We start from the raw sequence: 16,062 nt of genomic DNA, 5'->3' as shown, positions 1-16,062 counted from the left end.
GTTTTTCCTTTGGGTTTTGTGGGTAATTGTTTTCTGTTTAGTGTGTTCCTAACAAAACTGTTGCTAGTCGTTTTTGGTTTCTTTTGTATAGTGTTCGTTGATCATTAAAACCTTTTATGATGAACACTAACTCCGCTGCACCTTGGTCTCTCTCTCACGACAGCCTTTACAGAATTACCCACCAACAACAGACCAAGCAGCGGAGGAAGGAGCAGCACAAGGAGAGGCACCAGGAGAAAAGCTATCTGGAGTTGTGGACTTGGGAGGAAATCCTGGACGGGAAAGGACCATGGGCTCAAGCTGGTGATTATCGCCGCCCGCAGTGGGAGATCGAGGCGGCGAGAGCTGAGAGGCGCTGGTATGAGGAAAGGGAGCGCTACGGACACGGGAGGCAGCCCCCCCCAAAAAAATTGGGGGGGGCGGGGCACACGGGGAGATTGGCGGAGTCAGGCGGTAGACCTGAGCCAACTCCCCGTGCTTACCAGAAGCAGCGTGGTACTGGTAAGACACCGTGTTATGCTGTGGAGTGCACGGTGTCCCCAGTGAACGTTCAAAGCCCGGTGCGCTACATACAAGCCCCCCGCAAGTGCCATGCGAGTGCAGGCATTGAGCCAGGGTGGATGGTGCCAGCTCAGCGCGTCTGGTCTCCAGTGCGCCTCCTCGGTCCAGGTTATCCTGTGCCGGCGTTGCGCACTGTGTCTCCAGAGCGCTGGGAGGGTCCAGTTCGCCCAATGCCTGCTCTCCGCCCGTGCCGGGCCAAAGTGGGCATTCAGCCTGGAGTGTGGGTAAAGAGCGTCTGTACCAGAACTCCAGTGCTCCCCCACAGCCCGGTTTATCCTGTGCCACCTCTCAGGACTAGGCCTCCAGTGGGTCTCCCCATCCTGGTCCGTCCTGTGCCACCTCCCAGGACTAGGCCTCCAGTGGGTCTCCCCATCCTGGTCCGTCCTGTGCCGCCTCCTAGGACTAGGCCTCCAGTGGGTCTCGCCAGTCCGGAGCCGCCAGAGCCGCCCGCCAGTCCGGAGCCACCAGAGCCGCCCGCCTGTCCGGAGCCGCCAGAGCCGCCCGCCTGTCCGGAGCCGCCAGAGCCGCCCGCCTGTCCGTAGCCGCCAGAGCCGCCCGCCTGTCCGTAGCCGCCAGAGCCGCCCGCCTGTCCGGAGCCGCCAGAGCCGCCCGCCTGTCCGGAGCCCCCAGAGCCGCCCGCCTGTCCGGAGCCGCCAGAGCCGCCCGCCTGTCCAGAGCAGTCAGAGCCGCCCGCCAGCCCGGTGAGTCCTGTGCCTATGCCTAGGGCCAGGCCTCTTACATGTCTCCTCAGCCTGGTGAATCCTGGGTCAGTGCCGTCGGAGCCGCCAGGGACGCCCGCCAGCCGGGCGCAGGACACCACAGCAGTATGATCTCAGAACAGCTCCCCTCCTTTGTAAAGGACACCAGCAGTATGATCTCAGAACAGCTCCCCTCCTTTGTAAAGGACACCAGCAGTATGATCTCAGAACAGCTCCCCTCCTTTGTAAAGGACATCAGCAGTATAATCTCAGAACAGCTCCCCTCCTTTGTAAAGGACACCAGCAGTATGATCTCAGAACAGCTCCCCTCCTTTGTAAAGGACACCACAGCAGTATGATCTCAGAACAGCTCCCCTCCTTTGTAAAGGACACCAGCAGTATGATCTCAGAACAGCTCCCCTCCTTTGTAAAGGACACCAGCAGTATGATCTCTATAATTTAATCTCTTGATCCTCTCCCTGATAATACTTTGTTAGTTACTTTTGATGTTGAGTCGTTATACACAAATATTCCACATGAGGGCGGTATTGAAGCCATGGAACATTTTCTTCTGCAACGTGACCTTCGAGCATGCATTATAACATTGGCTGAAATAGTACTCACACACAACTACTTCATGTTTCTAAGTTATTTCTGTATTCAGACGAAGGGTACTGCTATGGGATCCCCCATGGCTCCTAACTCTGCTAATTTGCATGTGGGTTACATGGAGAAACAGTCGATTTTCAATCCTCTCAAAAATGTTTTCTTTCCTAACATTATTATTTGGAAACGTTATATTGATGATATGTTGTTCTATGGAGGGGTGATGCAAAACAGCTCCAGGCGTCCCATGCTTTTATTAACTCCTGTTCTGAGCATCTGAGATTTACTATGCAATCTGATACACGTCAAATCAGTTTCCTTGATCTTCTGATCTTGTGTGAGGATAATGTTCTCTATGCTGATCTTTACAGGAAACCTACTGATCGTAACAGTTTGTTGAGGGCAGATAGTTGTCACCCACTTCCTTTGAAAAACAGTTTGCCCTACAGACAATTCTGTCGAATCAAAATAATTCTGATTTCGACAGAATAATGGCTGAGACGCAAAGAAAATTCAAGGAGAGTGGGTACAAAATTGGTCAGATTAATATAAAAACAAAACAAGACATGGCCTTTTCACGGTCAGTCTCGCAAAAAGAAGCATTCTTGCGTTCTAACTACCCGCTATTCAAAGTGCAAATTAAGGGAATCGTTCACAAACATTGGCACATTCTAAGATCCGATGACAGTATTGGTAACGTGTTTTCCGACCCTCCCTTGGTCATATTCTCGCGGGGCCGAAATCTCAGAGATCAATTTGTAAACTCTGGTTTACCACCCCAAGATATCCCTGCACAACGTCTATTTGCGCCCTTACTGGATGGCAACTACAAGTGTAATGGCTGTCATAAATGTAGATCCTTCAAACACCCCCAAACAGGGAAACAAATACCAATCAAAGGTGTTATCAGGTGCTCCACTAAGTCGGTTATTTGTCGTATAATGTGTCCTTGTGGTAAAAAACTATTATGTGGGTAAAACAAAGCGCGAATTAAAAGTACGAATCTCGGAGCATTGTAGCACCATTAAGTGCAAAAACTCGATTTACCCAGTTGCAGCCCACTTTTTGGAAGCAAACCACTCGATCTCGTCCCTACGTTATATTGGTATCGAACATGTCACTCTCCCTAGGAGAGGGGGGTGACCTCGACAATTTATTGTTAACTCGAGAGGCTGCCTGTATCTTTAATTTAAAGACCCTTGCTACCTTCGGTCTCAACGTAGACTTTGATCTGAAGCCATTCTTGTGATTATTGTGATTTTGCTATTGTAAATGTTTGTAGGCTTAAAAATGTATCTTTGATCGTATGCTATCAATTTATGTTTTTTTGTATGCTATTTTAATATATGAGAATTAACCAATGATAGCAGGTCACACCCGGCGATAATTACAGACACCTGTGAGTGTCCTCTGACACTATATAAATGAGTCACCCAGCAGTGTTTGTCATTATACCCTGATGAAGACAACTTGTCTGTCGAAACGTTGGATATTAGGTTTTTAAATTATTGCATCTGAGCTCCTGGTGTGTGAGGCTCTCCTTGAATTGTTCAAGTGTTCTACTCCGCTAGCCAGCACCTCGCCTAAATAGGTGTGTTTCTTTCGCCTCTAGTAATAACACATGATAACACACAATAAATATTGACAAAAAATTATTTATTTTTCAAAAAATAATCTCTAGAATCCCAGCCATGAACAAAGCATAGTGTATAGTTTTCAAATTGCCGCAAACAACATTCATGCCCCGATTGTTATTTTAATTCTTAGGAAGTGTGTGTGTGTGTGTGTGTGTGTGTGTGTGTGTGTGTGGGTGTGTTTCCATGGAAGACGAGCATTACTGTTAGTCCAGTATTGGTGATTCACATTGGTCTGGAAAGGAACAGGGCTTCAGTGGATTGTGTCATTATAGACATTGTCGTTGTCATAAATATCTGTAAGGCGGTCAGGAAAGCAGTGGCGGTTCTAGATCATTTCAACTGGGGTGGCCAAGCTGGGGCAGTTTGGCCACCCCAGTTAGAGGGGCCAGTTACATTAGACGTTATTGTTGTCATGTCGTTTTCTTCACTGCATTGCAGGAATTAGCAGGCAAAAGACCATGTTCATAATCATCATCGTTGCCACTGTCTAATAACGAATGTAAAAAAAGAACGATAGCAAAAATTAGTTATGTAAAAATGATTTATGTAAAAATGATTTCATACTCCACATTTAGGGGGGCCACAAGGGGGTCCAAAATTGTTGTCACAGGGCCCCCCCCCCCCCAGAACCCCCCTGCAGGAAAGGGGTTAAAACGTCTTGCGCTTTTCCTACTAAGCATATTCACTGAGCATACAAAACATGTCTAGGAAGTCGGGCCGGCCAGGACAATGACATTGTAGTCTCTCCACTAGCTTGACTTACAGTAATACTTCCTGCGTAGCACCCTTTCAAGGAACCAGAGTAAAATGTTAAAAATAACATACCGTTGATATGATCGACATCATCATAAACATCATCCCCTTCCCTGAAAAGGAATATTGAAAACCGTATTAACCAGAATATTATGACACAGTTGTCAACAGCAAAATATGATACCAGTGACTGAATACCAGGGATTCTGGATTCATAATCTTCCCAATAATTGTGTTGAATAAATATATAAGAAACCTACACCTGAAGAAGAACCCTGGGCACATATCCATCTGTGAGAGAAAGAAAATGAGGCAACAATTAGAATAATGACACATGCTAGAAAAATGTATCAAAACAGGTCATTTTCTAGAATCTGTTATTGATTATTAGGCTGTACTACAGACAAAAGGGGAAACCTTTTAGTTAGTTACCAGTATCTTTGGCTGTACTACGAACATACATAGCCCAGTAGCCTAATCAGATATAAAACTGACTTTTACAGACTTGTCTTCTAGAAATTGATGTATTCACATACATTTCCCCTGCTTGTTGCGACACAGGGCTTTTTTGTCACTGGTGACTTGAATGACCTCTAGGATCTCTCCTTGAACCACAGCTAGATCCGTCCCTCCTGTCTTCTTGATGCTTGCGTTCGGGTCAACCATCATGCTGTGTAACACCAAAATCGGTCCCTCAAACTGACAGAACAAAATAAAAGTTATGTTTACTTCTTTTTTTTTATATGACTTGGTAATGTCATATGACATGACATCGTTGAGTAGGCTAATAGTGAGTAATCAAGCTTTTCAGGGCGTGCACATGAATTGCGGTAAAAGCAATTTTCAACAGTTTCTTGAAGATTTGCAAGAAGAGCAAAATATGTACCTTAAATTTTTTTCTAAATTCCTTTTCGTCTTTCTCCAGCATCTTTCTCATTATTGGATCTAGACTGGAACATAAACACACACATCCTTTTATGTGATCACAAAAAGTTGTTTTTGTCCTATTTCAGTAGCCAACTTTATTTCTTATTTCTTATTTGTAGCCATTAGCAACTACTTTATTTATATTCAGTGCAACGCATGCTCTATGCAACAGACATACAAGCTAAACTGTATACAAACTTTCATTTTCATGTTTTAAGTAAACATACAGGCCAAATGTGGCAAGCTATCAAAGCAACACCACACTCAGGAAAACCACAGACAGAGAAAGGCATTGACTAACCCTCCTGTGTATCTGAAAAATACACATTTTTTCGATTAAATTCAAATGCCGAATACCTAATTACGAGAGGTGGAGGGAGGAAGTTAATGGGTGTTCCTTGCACATCATCATAGTCATCTGTGTGTGTGTGTGTGTGGGGGGGGGGGGGGGGGGGGGGGGGGAGTGTGCATTTGCATATTCGTGTGTGGGAGAGCTACCTGTTCATGTTTCCTGAGGAGTCAACATCATAATAGACGTCATTGTCTTCAAAAGGGACGGGAGGTGGTGGTGGCAGCAGTGAGGGGTCAGGCGCTCTGGACAGTTTGAGTTTACATTTCACTTCCTCATAATCCACATCCACACATGTGCTAATGATGTAGCCATCTGCAAATCAACACTTCATTACTGGCTTTTGGTAGCTAAAGGTACACAACATGGGTGGTTTTCAGCATTGTCACAGCACATATTGAACTAGTATAAAATATGGAACAAATATGGGCTGTTTAGTTCTATGGAATTAAATAGTGTTTTACTCACAGGTGCCAGTCAGTGTGCGGGCTAGCCACCTGCCCTCGGGGTTGTTCTTAACCCGTATGATCTCCACTCTGTTTCCCTGCCGAACACTTAGATCATGCTTGCCCCCCTGCCAGTCGTGTCGAACCCTGCCCATGTGAAGGACCTCTATGTCCCCAGTCCCCAGCTGTGGAAGGGTAAAAGTAAACACATACAGAGGGTTGTAAAGTGGTGTTTCTAGCCTACAGAGATGAATGAGATCTCTGTTCTGCATGTGTGATTACATTACTGTATTACCATATTAAACAAAAATAGTCATAATAATAGGTGTTCTCCTAAAGAGAATATCCAAAACTCTGAAACGTGTTTCGATATTCATATGTAGCAAGTGAGTTATGACAGACAGGTTACTGTTTGGGGGGATTTCTGGACTTGTGAGTGGTTAGCGCATGGAAATGTAGTGTTTCACCTTAAATTTCTTTCTGTATTTGTTGTCCCTTTCCAGTCTTTTCTTTTCATTTCTCTTCTCCTGCTCTTGCTGCCACCTAAACTCTTTCTGTTTCTTCTTATCAGAACTTGTCTTTTTCACCTCCTGTTCACTGCCTCTGAGATTTCAAAAGACAAGAGACATGAGTGGTCAGTAATACTATTTGCGGTGGACAGCTCTTACGCCCATATAAACATATTATAACAGATATGGGACTATTCAAATGTTTTCCATTAGCTTTGTGATATGGGTTGTTACAGGTGTGCTATGACAGGCATTGCGATGTCTACTTGTAAGACAAGCATAAACCCAATATATTTGAACTCAACATACAATATGTAGTTGTATTGCTATACTATACTTACTTATAGACATCACTTCCATCGCTCCCCTGCAGCCAGGAATAAAAAGATAGATTCAAGGTAAATGTCATGAAAAGCATGTTTTTCAAGAACAGTATTTCAGAAGTCATTCAGAAGCAGTGTTCTGCATTAACGCTCGCTGATGGTAAACATAGAAGGTTCCCACAGAATGTTCTTACCTCATCTACTTGTGAAGAACTATTGTCATTCCAGGAGTCTGTGGGTGAAATAGCAGAAAATACCATTGATGACATGCATGAACAAGTGATAAACATGTAAAATACACGCATTATGGAATGATGGATTGAGATACAGTATGTGTATATAACACAAGCTTTCACATAAATCATACATTCATGTCAACTCAAGTCATCATGACTCAGCACTAAATTCACAATAGCTAGTGAATCTCTCGCATGTGTTCATGGTTAAATAGCAGGTATTTTCAGTCATACCACTCATGTCCCAGCTCCCTGGGTGATTTAGGGGGGGGGGAGGTGGTTTCACATCAAGGCCTACGTCGTCATATCCCCCCTGGTCATCCTCGAAATGTCTAACGAGAGAACAGGAATCAGAGGGAATAATACATCAAGTGGAAAATGTACCTTTTTCAGTGTTCCTGTACAGTAACCATTTGCCTACATAGTAATGAAATCTTGGTTCATACTATCACTTTAACACTCGACACTTGACATTTCAAGTGAGCACACTCACACTGGGGTACACTGCCGTGGAAGGCTGCTGGGCTTGGTTGGAAGGCTTGGGGGGGCAGAGGGACTGACTAGCCCTGGGAGAGACTGACTACTGCCACCTGAGGAGAATAGAAACTACCTGCACTGTAGGTTTACAGTAGGTCTGAAATGAATTCAATATTAACAGATTTATTACAGGGCAGTGTTCTGCAGCGGCAGTCTGAGCACTTTTTTTCATTCTTCATTTCTTACAGAATATAAGAAAATAAAAACTTTTTAGAGAGAGATACGTAGAGGTTTTAACTGGTAACCAGATAAGGCGCACAGCATTCTTGACCTTGATTGGTTGTAAATGAACAGATGACTTTTCTGTGCTACTATGCTGCTTACAGTAAGTCCATACATGTGTTCAGTCAGTTTTCCCCTTTTACACTTTTTCATTGGAAATCAAGCTGCTTACCGTCAGTCTTCCTTAACCCTGGTCGCCCTGCGAGGTGTGGTGCCCTGGTGTTTCTCTGATGGGCCTGCAGGTTGATGTGAGGGGGCCGTCTGGGTTTTATGGGGCTGGGAGCCTCAGGGGGCAGGGCCCTTCTCAGGGGGGTCACCCCTGTCAGATTTCTCTGGCTGGGCAGGGAGGGGGGCGTCGGCTTGGTAGGGCCTGGGTGTACTCCCTTATGCTTCAGCATCATGTTCTGCAGGAGCTCCCCAGTGACTCTCACCCTGCCTTGTTGGTCTATGTTTGTCGGTGAGGGTGCTGGTCGGGGCAGCTCCTTGGCGGCTCTGTTGGGGCGGTGTGATGGTGGAAGGTGGGGGAAGACACCATGAGGCTCGGGGCTGGTGGATATGCCCTCCAGTTCAGCCCTTACATGTCGTGGTGGTAGCCTCTGAAGGTCAGGGGGGTAGCTTGATCCAGGAAGTGGTGGTGTGGGAACCATAAGCATGAGTTTATTTCGGACCTCTCCGTTTGCTGTAACACTGACGTCTGCCAACCACGGGCCTCCTCTCCCAAATCCTCGCAGTGGAGGTTTTGGAGAAGTGCTGTCTCGACTACCTGCCATGTCAGCCTTGGCATGGAACCTGGCCCTCAATGCACGAACATCCACACTCTCCCCCTGACAGAGATGTAGCAAGGTGAGAATGGAGCTGCTTAGTTTGTAAGCAGGAAGTTTTCATAATAACAATACCAGAGCAACCACCCCCACATACCTCTCTTTCTTCACACACCCATTCCATAGAATCATTCAAATCATCTAAACACTACAGGTCTACTGACATTTAACATGTTATGTGCAACCAAACCACATGTCACATGCAAGCCAAACTACCATATAACCAGTAAGGGCAGATGTTCTGAGATGGAGGTTATGGCACAGCTATCAAATGTAGGTCAGATTGTCACGGACAATGCACTTGTATGATCAATGTTACCTCTGAAAAAAATTGGGAGATCTTTGCTGATTTTAAGGGTTAAAAGAATGAAACAATGAAGAGATGCAGGAAGTAACTACAACCACACACCTATGTGCCCCTCTGCAGTGGTTGCCATAGAAATGGCAGTCACAGTCATAAGGGGGCCAATGAGGTGCATGTTTTGCTATTGATATTTTTATTGGGACACGCAGAGGAAATAATGAAGACCTGTCTCTGTACCACAACAGACGAAGCCTATCTGGCATTGTTCTCGAGCTCTTGCTTACTCAAAACAGAACTGCATGCCCTTTGACATTTGCATTGCCTCTAGATAGAACATTCCAAAATTGTCTAAAAGAGTTCACATGAGTTATATTATTAACATATAGGCGTAGTTTGTGTATGGCATAGGTGTATAAAGGCTAAAGCAAAATTGGTTACCGAATAATAAAAACCTGATTAAACAAATATCTAATTAAATAGGAGATCTAATTAAATTGTGCACACCTGGCAAACACCTGGCAACCACCTAGACTTCATCACTACTCTGATTACTCTCCCTTCAAATAGCCCTCAGTAGCCTCTGTCATCAGGCAGTATTGGTCTCGGTTACGTTCAGTACGCTGCTCCTGTTTTATATTATCTTCATGTTTATTATTATTATTAAACTCACCTTCTGCACCTGCTTCCTGACTCCCTGTGTATACATTACAGAATACTGCCTCACGAAAATATGGAAGCAGTAGAAGTTAAGGATATCTCCCAGATGGTCGACGTATAGGAACACCTACTCCGGCAACACCATGACCAGCTAGCTCAACTGGGTACGGTAATAGATGAGGTCCTCCATGTTCTCCCCCACCAACACCCGAGAGGATTCAGCTCCAACTATCAGAGGACCCTCTACACCGATTCGTCCCAGCGAGCCAGTCCCCCAGCTCATCCAGCAGTCCGCCCAGGTCAGCGACGCCCTATTGTCTCTCCCGGACAAATACGACGGGACTTCCTACTCCAGTGCTATCTTTATTTCGCACATCAGACAGGAGCCCCCACCACCGAGAGGTCCAAGGTTCCCACAGTATGCTCTCACCTTCTGCATCTGCTTCCTGACTCCCTCTGTATACGTTACAAGAATAGTGAGTGTAAATAATTAACTTGTGATATCAATGATTCCTCTCATCACTGACTGAACCACTACTTTTTATACAGATAAATAACAACCAATCAAATGGCTTGAGTACAAATTGAAATGTTCCACTTAAATGAGTCATTTACAAACTGAAAAGCAGATTATTTCCACACAACATCCTGATGATCAATTTATAGTGGACAATATTTTGTTCTTTAGCTACCTAAATCTAGATTAATTATATTCTAACCTGCAGCATTGTTATTAAGTTGGATTTGTTAACTGAATCAGAGAACAGTGGAATGAATCATGGCCCATCTAAACAAGTGATGATTGTATCACAGAGTAGGCAGCATGTGAAAGTCACTCTTTGTCTTTACCATACAGCAGTGGTCACCAACTTTTCTGAGTCAAGATCCCTTTCTGAGTCAAAATGCAAGCCGAGAGCTACCGCTCAGATTTCTTTCAAACATGAAACTAAGCCTATGCAACATTAACCAATTAAAAACAATTCTGTAGCAATGAGGTTTATGCTCAATACACAGTGGCTGTCACGCCCTGACCTGAGAGAGAGGGTTTGTTTCTCTATGTGGTTAGGTCAGGGTGTGGGGGGGGCATTCTATTTTTTGTATTTCTTTGTGTTGGGCCGAGCATGGTTCCTAACCAGAGGCAGCTGTCTATCGTTGTCTCTGATTAGGAACCATACTTAAGCAGCCTGTTTTTCCTTTGGGTTTTGTGGGTTGTTGCTTTCTGTTTAATTATAAGTACCTGACAGAACTGTCGGCTGTCATTTTTGTTTAATTTGTAAAGTGTTCATTTTTGCATTAAACTACAAGATGAACATATTCCACGCTGCACCTTGGTCTACTCAATACGACGCTCGTGACAGAACTACCCACCACAAGAAGACCAAGCAGCGTGGGCAGGATGACTGGACCTGGGAGGAGATCCTGGATGGGGCAGGACCCTGGACAAGGCCTGGGGAGTATCGCCGTCCGCAATGGGAGATCGAGGCAGCGAAAGCGGAACGGCGATACTGGGAGGAACAGGCAAGAAAGCAACAACAGAAGCCCGAGAGGCAGCGGCAAAAAACATTTTGGGGGGGCACACGGGTAGATTGGCTAAGGTGGGTTTAAGACCTGAGCCAACTTCCCGTGCTTACCGTGGGGAGCGAGTGACCGAGCAAGCACCGGGTTATGCGGTGATACGCACTGTGTCGCCAGTGCGTACTCACAGCCCGGTGCACTCGGTGCAAGCTCCTCACCGTTGCCGTGCTAGAGTTGGCCGGCAGCCAGGGAGAAGTGCACCGGCTCAACGGATCTGGTCTCCAGTGTGTCTCTTCGGCCCAGGTTATCCTGCGCCTGCTCTACGCATGGTACCCCTCATTCACCAGCACAGCCCAGTTCGTCCTGTACCAGCGCTCCGCCCTTGCCGGGCTAAAGTCAACATCGAGCCAGGATGGGTTGTGCTAGCCCTAAGGGGGGGGTACTGTCACGCCCTGACCTGAGAGAGAGGGTTTGTTTCTCTATGTGGTTAGGTCAGGGTGTGGGGTGGGCATTCTATTTTTTGTATTTCTTTGTGTTGGGCCGAGTATGGTTCCTAACCTGAGGCAGCTGTCTATCGTTGTCTCTGATTAGGAACCATACTTAGGCAGCCTGTTTTTCCTTTGGGTTTTGTGGGTAGTTGCTTTCTGTTTAGTTGTAAGTACCTGACAGAACTGTCGGCTGTCATTTTTGTTTAATTTGTAAAGTGTTCATTTTTGCGTTAAACTACAAGATGAACATATTCCACGCTGCACCTTGGTCTACTCATTTCGACCCATCATTCAGGGCAATGCCCCACCTGTTTTGAGCCCCACCTGTTTAGCTCCAAAAATAATAACAGTGAAATTATTTTTTGTTTTTGCATGCTATTTCTGGAATTAATATGTGCCACATATCAGTTTGCAAACAATGTAAAAAATAATAATTGAGTTAATAAAGTTGCATTGCTTTCTTGAGTAAGGCAGCTCCAAAATGCAGGTGTTTCAGCCTAGCTCAGTGCTTTCTGTGGAGGTGGGGCAGCCAGCGGAAAATACAGCGTGTAGGGGTTGGTAATGTTCTCTAGTTGCGCCGTGATTGGCTCAGTGTTCTGTCACTCATTGGGACACTACGTCACCTCAGAATCTACAGGAAGAGCTAGAGAACTCAAGCACCTTGGGTCTTACCATCGAGTTACATTAGAAATGCCCATCCAAGAAGGCTCAGTCATTGGCCACAGATAAAATGACGTCAAATCACGTTATAGCTACCATAGCTTTGATTGGACTGATCATGTCAACATCATACTTTCAAAATCTTAGCTAGCAAGCTAGACAAGCAGTCATCAGGAGGACCCTCTACACCGAATCACGTCGACAACCTACTGGCAAATCCTTTTCAATCCTTGTCATATGAAGAGAAATTGTAGAGAAAACGTAGTGGTGCTCATCGGCCATTGGACATAAACATCACACATCAAGTTGGAAATCGCAAATTTAACAATGAATGCTTTGAAAGGAATCAGTGGCTAACTCCAAGCGTTACAAAGCAATTACTAGCCTGCTGTTCAGTGCAGTGGGTGTGTGGTCCATTCTCACCTGTCTTGAAAGCACCATAAATCCCGAGAATGCCAGACTTTGATGAGAAAGTTTGATGACAAAATTTGCCCACAAGGACCGCCGCGCCACCTTCCTGTTCAAGTGGGCACAGCGCAACAAGGTGAGTCCAAAATTGTCTTGTATGCTGCTGCATAAATTATGTATTGTAATATGCCAGGGAGATACAGTTGAAGTCGGAAGTTTACGTACACCTTAGCCAAATACATTTAAACTCAGTTTTTCACAATTCCTGACATTTAATCCTAGTAAAAATATCCTGTCTTAGGTCAGTTAGGATCACCACTCTATTTTAAGAATGTGAAATGTCAGAATAATAGAAGAGAGAATGATTTATTTCAGCTTTTATTTCTTTCATTACTTTCCCAGGAAGTCAGAAGTTTACATACACTCAATTAGTATTTGGTAGCATTGCCTTTAAATTGTTTAACTTGGGTCAAACGTTTTGGGTAGCCTTCCACAACCTTCCCACAATAAGTTGGATGAATTTTGGCCCATTCCTCCTGACAGAGCTGGTGTAACTGAGTCAGGTTTGTAGGCCTCCTTGCTCGCACACACTTTATCAGATCTGCCCACAAATTTTCTATAGGATTGAGGTCAGGGCTTTGTGATGGCCACTCCAATACCTTGACTTTGTTGTTCTTAACCCATTTTGCCACAACATTGGAAGTATGCATGGAGTCATTGTTCATTTGGAAGACCCATTTGTGACCAAGCTTTAACTTCCTGACTGATGTCTTGAGATGTTGCTTCAATATATCCACATAATTGTCCTTCCTCATGATGCCATCTATTTTGTGAAGTGCACCAGTCCCTCCTGCAGCAAAGCACCCCCACAACAAGATGCTGCCACCCCCGTGCTTCACGGTTGGGATGGTGTTCTTCGGCTTGCAAGCCTCCCCTTTTTCCTCCAAACGTAACAATGGGCATTATAGCCAAACAGTTCTATTTTTGTTTCCTCAGACTAGAGGACATTTCCCCAAAAAGTACAATCTTTGTCCCCATGTGCAGTTGCAAACCGTAGTCTGGCTTTTTATGGTGGTTTTGGAGCAGTGACTTCTTCCTTGTTGAGCGGCCGTTCAGGTTATGTTGATATAGGACTCGTTTTACTGTGGATAGAGATACTTTTGTACCTGTTTCCTCCAGCATCTTCACAAGGTCCTTTGCTGTTGTTCTGGGATTGATTTGCACTTTTCGCACCAAAGTACGTTCATCTCTCGGAGACAGAACACGTCTCCTTCCTGACCGGTATGACAGCTGCATGGTCCCATGGTGTTTATACTTGCGTACTATTGTTTGTACAGATGAACGCGGTACCTTCAGGCATTTGGAAATTGCTCCCAAGGATGAACCAGACTTGTGGAGGTCTACAATTTTTCCTGAGGTCTTGGCTGATTTCTTTTGATTTTCCCATGTTGTCAAGAAAAGAGGCACTGAGTTTGAAGGTAGGCCTTGAAATACATCCACAGGTACACCTCCAATCGACTCAAATGATGTCAATTAGCCTATCAGAAGCCTCTAAAGCAATGACATCACAGAAGCCTCTAAAGCAATGACATCGCTGTTTAAAGGCACAGTCAACTTAGTTTATGTAAACTTCTGACCCTCTGGAATTGTGATACAGTGAGTTATAAGTGAAATAATCTGTCTGTAAATAATTGTTGGAAAAATTACTTGTGTCATGCACAAAGTAGATGTCCTAACCGACTTGCCAAAACTATAGTTTGTTAACAAGAAATTTGTGGAGTGGTTGAAAAATGCGTTTTAATGACTCCAACCTAAGTGTATGTAAACTTCCGACTTCAACTGTATGTATACTGTAGCTAAGAAATTCATACTAAGTGTATGTTGTGTAGTAAACTGTTAGTAGCCCATGTGCCTCACCCAAATAATTTGGCCACTTTCCCCCTACTGTTCTGACTTGGTGGTGCACATGAAGCCTATAGCCTGTTTTAGAGAAATGTCATCATCGAATATTGTAAGAGCTTTCATTGTCTGCTTATATGCCCCCATTATTTATCCTACGGTTCTGACTTGGTGTACAGGGAGAATACTGTAAGAACGGCCCATGTTCTGAATTCAAATTTCAAAAGTGCAGAACAAATAGTTATATTGACTACGTCCGTCTTAGCTTGCTCATTAATGTCTTAATCGAAATTACGGATTGCCTCTTATCCCCTCGTAGTCCCCGTATACCATAGTTTGTACATCTCAATTGTCAGTATTTTTTTATTGTTGTTTTGTGGCTTTGCTGGCATGCAGCCCCCCCCCCCCCTACCCCAAATAATTGATTTTGCCCCACCAAGATATTCAAGCTAAAATCGCCAATGCCAATACATTATCACTTGAATTGTCCTGCCAATGTTGTTCTTCTCAGACCATTTTTAAATTATAATTTGTAGGTCTATGATCACACTGGTAAATATATTTTGTTGTATTACTTGTGAGGCACATCCAAGTGAGCATAATAATAGTTTTTTTATGGACTGATGGCCTGCATCTGATGGTCAGTCTGAAGGGAGGGAGCAGCGGTGAGGCTCACTCACTTTGCTATTGTCATTCATTGCAGCTGCAGTGCATTTTATGACTTAAACAAGTGTTGAACAAAGTTGACAGTGCTGAATAACAACTTAAACATTAACTTACTCATAAAAACAGCAGCTCTTTGTTGTATTGAGTCTCTCTCTAGTCATGGTTTTACACGTTTTGAAATCTCACAGTATCCGTTTTGCTGTGCGTTCGAGGCTTATATTTACAGTCTATGGCTCGAGGCAATTGTGCAGACGGTGATCTGAGCTATCTGATTGGCCAGCGGGAGGACTATAGTTGCACTTGATTTGCTCTCTGGGCTCTGCCGGGTAGGCGGAATTCTACCTTCAGACACATGAAATGGATCAAAATGGTAACACTTTGCCTTCCCGGAGCTAGGGCTGCTGCTGAACCAAGTACACGTAACCCCAACAGCGCGAAACCAATAAAAAAAAGGCTTTATCGTTTTTTTTTTACAGAAATGTTCGGTGATTTACTAAGAATGGCCTTGGAGATCAACCAGTCGATCGCGACCTAACAGTTGGCGACCCCTGGCATACAGAGATAGATGTTATGTAAATATTTCAAGTTTAACGTGGTTTATGGATGCCATGACATCGAAACCCCATCTCAAGAAGGTATTTGTAGAAGCGCGATAATTGGAATAAACATGAAACCGTGACGGGTTACAGAGAAAGTGCGAGTATGCGCTACAAAGGCTGCGTTTAAACAGGCAGCCTAATTTTTATATTTTCCTACTAATTGGTATTTTGACCAATGGCCTATAATTGGGCTAAGATCAGAATTGGGTCTGCCTGTGTAAACGTAGCTATTAATGCGCTA

Source organism: Salmo trutta, chromosome 22 (assembly GCF_901001165.1).
Source record: "Salmo trutta chromosome 22, fSalTru1.1, whole genome shotgun sequence".
In the NCBI taxonomy this organism is placed as follows: Eukaryota; Metazoa; Chordata; class Actinopteri; order Salmoniformes; family Salmonidae; genus Salmo; species Salmo trutta.
This window is presented reverse-complemented; position numbering follows the sequence as displayed.